General features: G+C 42.4%; 1 pseudogene; it reads right to left on the bottom strand.

The window, feature by feature from the left end:
- Positions 1–6853: 6853 nt before the first annotated feature.
- Positions 6854–7519, bottom strand: LOC103254012 (annotated as a pseudogene).
- Between the last annotated feature and the right edge of the window lie 1016 nt (positions 7520–8535).

Below are 8535 nucleotides of genomic sequence, written 5' to 3'. Positions count from 1 at the left end.
CTAGCTGACTTAACTGACTGACTTAACTAGTTAGCTAGCTGACACTACCTGAATTAGTTAGCTAACTATTTAACTAGCTGAATAACTAGTTGATTTAATAATTAGCTAACTTGTTAAGTAGTAGACTTAAGTAGCTGACTTAAATAGTTAGCTAACTAGTGAGCTAGCTGACTTAGCTAGCTCACTATTTAGCTAGCTGACTTAGATAACTGACTTAACTACTTGGATAACGAGATAGCTAGCTGACTTATGAGTTGGTTAACGAGTTAGCCAACTGTTTTAACTTGTTGGGAAACGAGTTAACTAGCTGGCTTGACTAGTTGGTTAACGAGTTAGCTAGGTGACTTAACTTTGTAGCTGATGAGTCGGCAGACAACTTAGCTCTTGTAACACGTTGACTGACTACTCGGCCGACTTGTTAGCTGGCTTAACAAGTTGGACAACTAGTCGGCCGACTAGTTAGCTGAGTCAACGTGTTGAATGACGAGTTGGCCCACTAGTTAGCTCGGTTAACTAGTTGTCTGCTGGTTTGCTGACCTAAGTAGTCGGCCGACTAATTCACCGACTAGTTAGCTGGACTAACTAGTTGGCTGACAAGTTAGCTGAGCTAACATGTCAGCTGAAAGGTAGCCGACTAGTTGGCCAATTGGTTAGCTGACTTAACTTGTTGGCTGGCTAGTTGTCTGACTTAAATAGTTGGCCAGCGAGTGAGTTGACAGTTGAGCTGACTTAATGAGTCAGCTGGTGAGTGAGCCGACTGGTCAACTAACTTTACTAGTCGGCCGTTGATTGAGCCAACTGGTCAGTTGACTTAACTAGTCAGCCTGTGAGTGAGCCGACTGGTGAGCTGAGTTAACCTGTTGACCGGTGAGTGAGCTGACTGCTCAGCAAAATTTAGTCAGCTACCAAGTGAGCCGACTGGTCAGAAGAATTAACAAGTGGGCCAGGGAGTGAGCCGCTGGTGAGCTAACTTAAATAATTGACTGACGAGTGAGCCGACGGGTGAGCTGCCTTAACTAGTTGACCGGTGAGTGAGCCAACTGCTGAGCTGACTTAACTAGTCAGCTGGCAAGCTAGGCGACTAGTTAGCTGTCCTGTTGGCTTGCGAGCGAGCTGAAAAGTTAGTTTGTTTGCTGGCTGCAGAGTGAGTCGACTAATTTGTGAACCATTTGGCAAGTGAGGGAGCCAACTAGTTAGCTGACCTGATGGAAAGCAAGCGAGCCCACTAATTAGCTGACCAGCTACCTGAGTTGCTAGCCAAATAGATAGCTAAGTAACTAGCTGATTTGCTAGCTGACTTAACTAGCTAGCTGATTAGCTAGCTGGCTATCTAGCTGACATAACTAGCTTGCAAACAAGCTATCTAGCTGTCTAGCCAGCAGACTTAACTAGCTGGATAACTGGCGAGTTAGCTGGCTAGCTGACTTACCTAGCTAATTGACTAGCTAGCAGACAAGCTAGCTGACTTAACTAGCTAGCTGTATAGCTAGCTGACTTAACTAGCAGAGGAGGTAGTTGGCTGGCTAGCTGGCTAGTCAGCTGACATAATTAGCTTGGGTTGATGACACCTTCTATGTCTTTTCCCTCAAATGAACTTTAAAACAGGAAAATTAAACTATTGACAAAAAGAGGCTGCCTTAGAAATTTCAAATTATATCAATCCAGATATATCCTGATTAGATAAAAAATGAGATCACATGAAACTTAGTACTTTAAAGATTATTAATATATACTGACAGATTAGAGAACTAATTCCATGAGGATGATGTTATTTATTCAAAAAATTCGGCTGGCCGATAAGGCAATTCATGAATCATGGTAAAATATTTATAAATCAACTCGTTGTACCCTGGTTTAAAATATACACTGAAACTCTATTATTACACTTGATTTGGACTCTAAGGAGCCGGCATAATCATTTCATAAGACTTGCACACCCACACACAATTCCGGATTAATAGCCAAACAAACAAGGAGTAATTGTCTCCACTCCAGGGAAACCTCAGTGATAACATCAATCTGACTTTTGCTTAACACTTACTGCTTACTTCTCACACATTCTCCACAACAAAGTTTCCTCTCCCAGAGGCAGTTCATTGGAGAATTTTTATCACATGCTCATTCATCTTCAGAAAGACAAATTTAGTGATTAACAGGATAACAGATAAGGCGAGAAATGATAAGTAATCCCACGATGAAATGAAGAGAGGATGTAAAGGTGATTGGCCACTCCAGCTATCATTAACTCCATTGAAAGTAAAAAGGCCTTTTGTCATTTCTTCACTGGGCAATAGGTCCAATTATCTAAAACCCTTGCCTAGAATTCAGACACACACTAGAGCAGGACCCTTCAGGCAAACTCTGATGATCACTTTTGACAAATGTTCTCCTTGAGCATAATGTAGTTACTCCAATGCTTTTAGAAATGACTACACTTACACTCAAACAGTCTTTACAAAGTGAAACCCAAACACATCCCGGTCCCCACCCGACACACACACCCAGCCACACACACTCTCTGTGTGCAGTCAGGTTTCTTTTAGCCAATCTAAAACAGAGTGTAAGTTGGTAAATAAATATTTAATTCATGCAACCAAAACCGTGAAAGACCGAGCTCCAAATACAAAGTTTTGCATTCCTGAGATACACTATATAGATTAAAAAATCCACTTACAGCTATCCTTTAACGAAAGAAAATGGAAAACAAAAGAATTATTCACATGTATGCCTGCATTGAACGAAAGCCACTTACAACCTTCTGCCACCCAGCATTACTCTAGAAACATTATTTCCATGATTAAATCCAAAGGTTTAAGAAAAGTAAAAGTAGCAGGCGCGGTGGCTCAGCCTGTAATCCCAGAACTTTGGGAGGCTGTGGTGAGCTGATTGCCTGAGCCCGCGGGTTCGAGACCTGCCTGTCAACGTGGTGAGACCTCATCTCTACAATTAAAAAAAATGAGTTAGGCGTGGTAGCGGGTACCTGTAGTTCCAGCTGCTTGGAAGGCTGAGGCTGAATGATCGCCGGAACCAAGCAGGTTGAGGATGAAGTGTTCAGGAGTGACCACTGCACTCCAGTCTGGGTGACAGAGCGAGACTCCAACTAAAAAAAAAAAGAAAGAAAAACAGAAAACTAAAAGTAGTCAAGTAGAACTGCCCAGGAAGCCAACAGTACCAGCTAGCTGTAATCTCTTTCAATGTTGCCACTGCAATCAAGTGACACTGTCGCAATTTCCCTGAGCGCGTGTGCGCGCGCGCACGCACACACACACACACACCCGAAAAACATGCTCTAGGAAATGCACACACATGGCGGGAATGTACACATCAACATTGAGCCGAGAACAATGCCTACAGACAGCAGCGCAGGATCCACATGAAAAAAGGCACATATCAGTGTGCACCCATCATGCACACGACGTGACAAACAGAAGCAGGCACCCAGTCCCACATGCATATCCCCTACCACAAATCCGTGTGGACACGCTGTACAAACTCACATACAATGTTTCATTCAGAAATCCCAAACATACGCATAGACAGTGCCCAGAGTTATTCACAAAATTCGAGGGGAGGAGGAGTGGGAAGTGCATGGTATTTGCTACACCCAGGTCTCCTGAGCAGCAGAGACTGGAGAGAAGACACCAAGTGCTTCACCCTAGAGACCCACTGCCAAGCCCACCAAGCACAGTCCTGTGAGTAATTTCGCGGAGATTCCTGGTGCGGGCTCACGGAGAGAGTCGCTACATGTCACCGAGCATTCTCGGGCATACACACACACTCGCACTCACACACACACACAGACACACACACACACACAAACACACGGGTCAGGGGCGAACCCACTCCCACCGAATGAGAACCAGCAAGAGCATGGCGAGCAAGCAGTAGCTGGGGAAGGAAGTTGTCATCTCTGGCGCCATAGGCTGCTGCCAGGAGAGCAGTGGAGACTGCAGACAGTGTGGTTGCTGGGTTGGGGGAGCTACCTACCAGAAAGGCAGCGTCCAACCAGGTGTGATCGTTCTTCATCTTGTCTTTCATTTTTGCATCTCATTGATGCTTCTGATGACGACCTGGCGAATTCCAGGGGTTGCTTTGTGTTCCACTCAGGCCCAATGACCCAGTGACTCTGTGTCCGCATTCCCTTTTCGGAGGTGGGTGGAGGGCACGGATGTTGTCGCCATTGAGCTGGAGGAAACAACCGGGCAGTGGAGTGGAGCTGGAGGGGGCAACAGCAGAATGGGATCCCTGGCCACCACTCAGACAGCTCAGGAGATGCGGAGATCGGCCCCCCTCACAATACAATTTAATATAACGGAAAATGGACGGCCTCATGTAAAATCGTGCGCGCAAACTCCCCGCTGACCCTTGCCCTGGCCACGCCCTAAACCGTCAAGAGACATTTCACATCACCCTCCAATGCCGCCTCCTCCCCCAAATGCATGGGATCCTGTCCACCCAGTGCAGGCGGGGCCTGCTGTTTCCCTCTGTCCTGCCTTGGCTGAAGAGTGCAGACATGGAGGCATTTGTAACTTGTGCTTGAGCCCACGTGACAACTCAACCACTCTGTACTGTACACTCACATTCACACACTTGCACACACACTCGAACTACTCTGCTCACTGGACTCTCAGAACCCTGCTGAGGCTGGGCTGGGTGGGATCCCAGTGTATTGCTGAAAGGGCACTCGGCCAGCCTCTTCTGATGCACAACCAATAATGGACATGCAACTTTACACAACTTTGACCACCTGCCAAACCTTAAACAATGTAAGACCAAAGAGCCATGACCATAGAAAAATGCAATGCCATACCCTAACACTAATTATTTTTAAATTGGGTGGAATCATTTTGAAAAATAATGCATTACACGTATGCAAATAGCTGAACAGTTGATCCTTACGTATTTTTAATATTACAATTTCCAGGTTTGGAATTCATGAAAGTTAGACTGCTGTCCTTATTAACAAACTGCGAAAAAAATGGTGTTAAGACTTAAGAATTTTCTGTTACCTTTCCAACTTCTTACATCTCTAGTGATTGTTTAGGTCCATAGATTTATTGTTAAGCAACGAAAGAAATGTCACTGTGACCCACACTTTCATTATGTTGATTTGAGTTGAGTATCTAAAAACAAAAAGTTCACCCCTGCTGGATTATTCATCTAAGTTACTTCCCTGAATATAATAATTATATGTCAATAGTACTCTGTGTTTTTTCAATGCATTGTGTCATTTTATCCTCAAAATAATACATAAATGAGTATCTTTCCCTCAACTGCAGAAATGAGATACTGTAGCTTAAAAAAATGACAATGTGTTCAAGGTATATTGCTAAATCTGTTTGAAGAACTCCGCTGGTCTATAGACCCTAATCTCATGTTGTTGATATTTTGCCACTCTGCCTGCTTAAAATAAATATTCATGTCTAAGAAATGAACACTTACATCTAATGAAAAGTTAAAATGCTATTCACAGCATAATTATTTGCTATTTTGTTTACTCTTTCATATCAACTGACACTTTTTAACACGTACATTTCTGCACAATTACCTGGGAAAAAGTAACTTGAATCAATTTGAAAAATTACCATAACTTCTCTTTCAATTTTTGTGGTGGAAATAGAGACAACTGGGCTACCATTTATTCTTTTGGGTTGATGATATCTTCTGTGACTTTTCCCATCAAATGAACTTCAAAACAGAATAATTAAACATTAACAAAAGAGACTGCCTTAGAAATTTCAAATTATATCAACAGAGATATATCCTGATTAGATAAAAATATGAGATCACCAGAAACTTAGTACTTTAAAGATTATTAATATACACTGAAGGTGTACAGAGCTGTATTTCAATTCCATCAGGATGATGTTATTTATCCAAAAATTTCTGCTAGCCGATATGGCAATTCATGAATCATTATGGTAAAATATTTATAAATCAATGCGTTGTTCCCTGGTATAAAATATACACTGAAACTCTATCATCGTACCTGATTTGGACTCTAAGGAGCCTGTGTAATGCATTTCAGAAGACTTGCACACCCCCACACAATTCCAGATTAATAGCCATACAAACAAGGAATAATGTACTCCACTCCAGGGAAGCCTCATTGATAACATCAATCTGACCTTTGCTTAACACTTACTGCTTACTTCTCACACATTCTCCACAACAAATTTCCTCTCCCAGAGGCAGGTCATTGGAGAATCTCTATCAAATGCTCATTCATCCACAGAAGGTGAAATTCAGTGATTAACAGGATCATAGATAAGGTGAAAAATGATAACATCCCACTATGAAATGAAGAGATGATATAAAGGGGCCTGGCCACTCCAGCTATCATTTACTCCATTGCAATTAAAAAGGCTTTTTGTCATTTCTTCGCTGGTTAGTAAGGCCAATTATCTAAAACCCTTGCCTAGAATTCAGACACATACCAGAGCAGGACCCTTTGGGCAAACTTTGATGATCACTTTTGACAAATGTTCTGCTTGAGCATAATGTAGTTACTCCAATGCTTTTAGAAATGACTACACTTACAGTATTGCAATCTTTACATAGTGAAAACCAAAACACATCCTGGTCCCCCCTTCTACACTCAACCACACACCCTCTCTCTGTGCAGTCAGGTTTCCTTTTTTTTTTTTAACAGATAATAGTTTATTGTACAAAATTAAGGCCTTCGTATTTCATAGTTCACTACAGGTAAAGAAATGCTAGATAATGTATGTCCTTCAGAAAAATTTCACTTTCACTCCCCTCTATCTCCAACTATTAAAATGACCCGACCGAATGTTATCAAAACAAACACTGTAAATGATACCAAGTCCTTTAAAGATTACTGTCCCAGATGTTATTTCTTGGCATAGGTGATCTTCATGGCATGGGATTGTGTGATTTTGAATCCTTGTAAAGCATCCCTGGCAGTACCAGCCTTTTCATCATTTTCAAATTCAGCAAAGGCAATGTCATGCCTCCCAGGTACCTAATGTACTTCCTTGAAACCAGGGAACTGATTAAGCAGCATGGATAACATCATCTCATTAGTCCCTTCTAGTAAGTTATTAAGGAATAAAATATAGTTTGGAGGGTAATCAGGGAACTTGGGGATTTGGTTTTGTATTTCCTTGGGTATTAGCTGAATTTGGCATTCCCTGGCCAGGATTTTTGTTTGCAGTTGTTGCAATCTGTTCCACAGTTTTAGCTTTTTTCTTTTCTGTGTCATCAAAAGTGCCCAGCATTTTAGATATTATATCAGAATCTGTTTTTGCATACTGAATTCGCATTGGTTTACCATAAAATGGAAATCCTTGTAACTGCCTCAAAGCATTTGTGGATGAGCCCAGTTCCTTAAATATGACAAAGGCCTGCCCCTTATCTTCATGGTCTTTAAAGCCACAATATCCACCACATGGCCAAACTGGGTAAACAGGGCATAGAGGGAGCTCTTCAATTCTTCTTTTTTAATTTTGTCATTCATATTGTTGATATAAATGTTATGATTTGGTCTGATATCCATGTTTGGGTAATTCTTTGAATAGCCTGAGACCTACGCAGTCTCTAGGAAGAATCAGAGTCCACAGTCAGGTTTCCTTTGGCCAATTTACAACAGAGAGTAAGTTGGTGAATAAATATTTAATTATTGCAACCAAAACCCTGAAAGACCTACCTCCAAATAGAATGTTTTGCATTCCCGAGGCATACTATATGGATATATCCTTTTTTAAAAATCCATTTGCAGCTGTCCTTTAAAGGAAGAAAATGGAAAACAAAAGAATTATCCACACATATACCTGCATCACATGAAAGCTGCTTACAACCTTCTGCCACCCAGCATTACTCTAGAGACATTTTTCCATGAAAATCGGAAGCTTCAAAGGTTTAAGAAAAGTAAAAGTAGTGAAGTAGCACTACCCAGGAAGCCAACAATACTAGCTAGCTGTACTCTCTTCTCATCTTCCCGCTGCAATCAAATGACACTGTCACAACATCCCACACACACCGACACACACACACAAACACACACACACACACACAAACACACCCGAAAGACATGCTGTAGGAATTGCACACATGTATGAGGAATGTACACACCACCATTGAGCCGAGAACAATGCCTGCAGACAACAGCATAAGATCCACACCAAAACAGGCATATATCAGTGTGCATCCATCATACACAAGACGAGACAAACAGACAGGCAGACACCTAGTCCCACATGAATACCCCCCTTACCCCAAATCCCTGTCGGACACGCCATGCAAACTCACATAGAATGTTTGACTCAGAAGTGCCAAACATACACAAAGACAGTACGCAGAGCTATTTAAAAATTCGAGGAGTGGAGGAGTGGGAAGTGCACGGTAATTGCTACACCCAGGTCTCCTGAGCAGCAGAGACTGGAGGGAAGAGACCCCAAGAGCTTCACACTGGAGACTCACTGCCAAGCCCATTGAGCACAGTCCTGGGAGAAGTTTCCAGGGGAATCCTGGTGTGGGCTCACGGAGAGTGTCGCTACGACACCTCCGTGCATG

The sequence above is a fragment of the Carlito syrichta genome, unplaced genomic scaffold (assembly GCF_000164805.1).
Source record: "Carlito syrichta isolate Samal-C Ts95f unplaced genomic scaffold, Tarsius_syrichta-2.0.1 Scaffold261759, whole genome shotgun sequence".
NCBI classification, from domain to species: Eukaryota; Metazoa; Chordata; class Mammalia; order Primates; family Tarsiidae; genus Carlito; species Carlito syrichta.
Note: the sequence above shows the minus strand (reverse complement) of the source record. Positions and strands in the feature narration are given on the sequence as shown.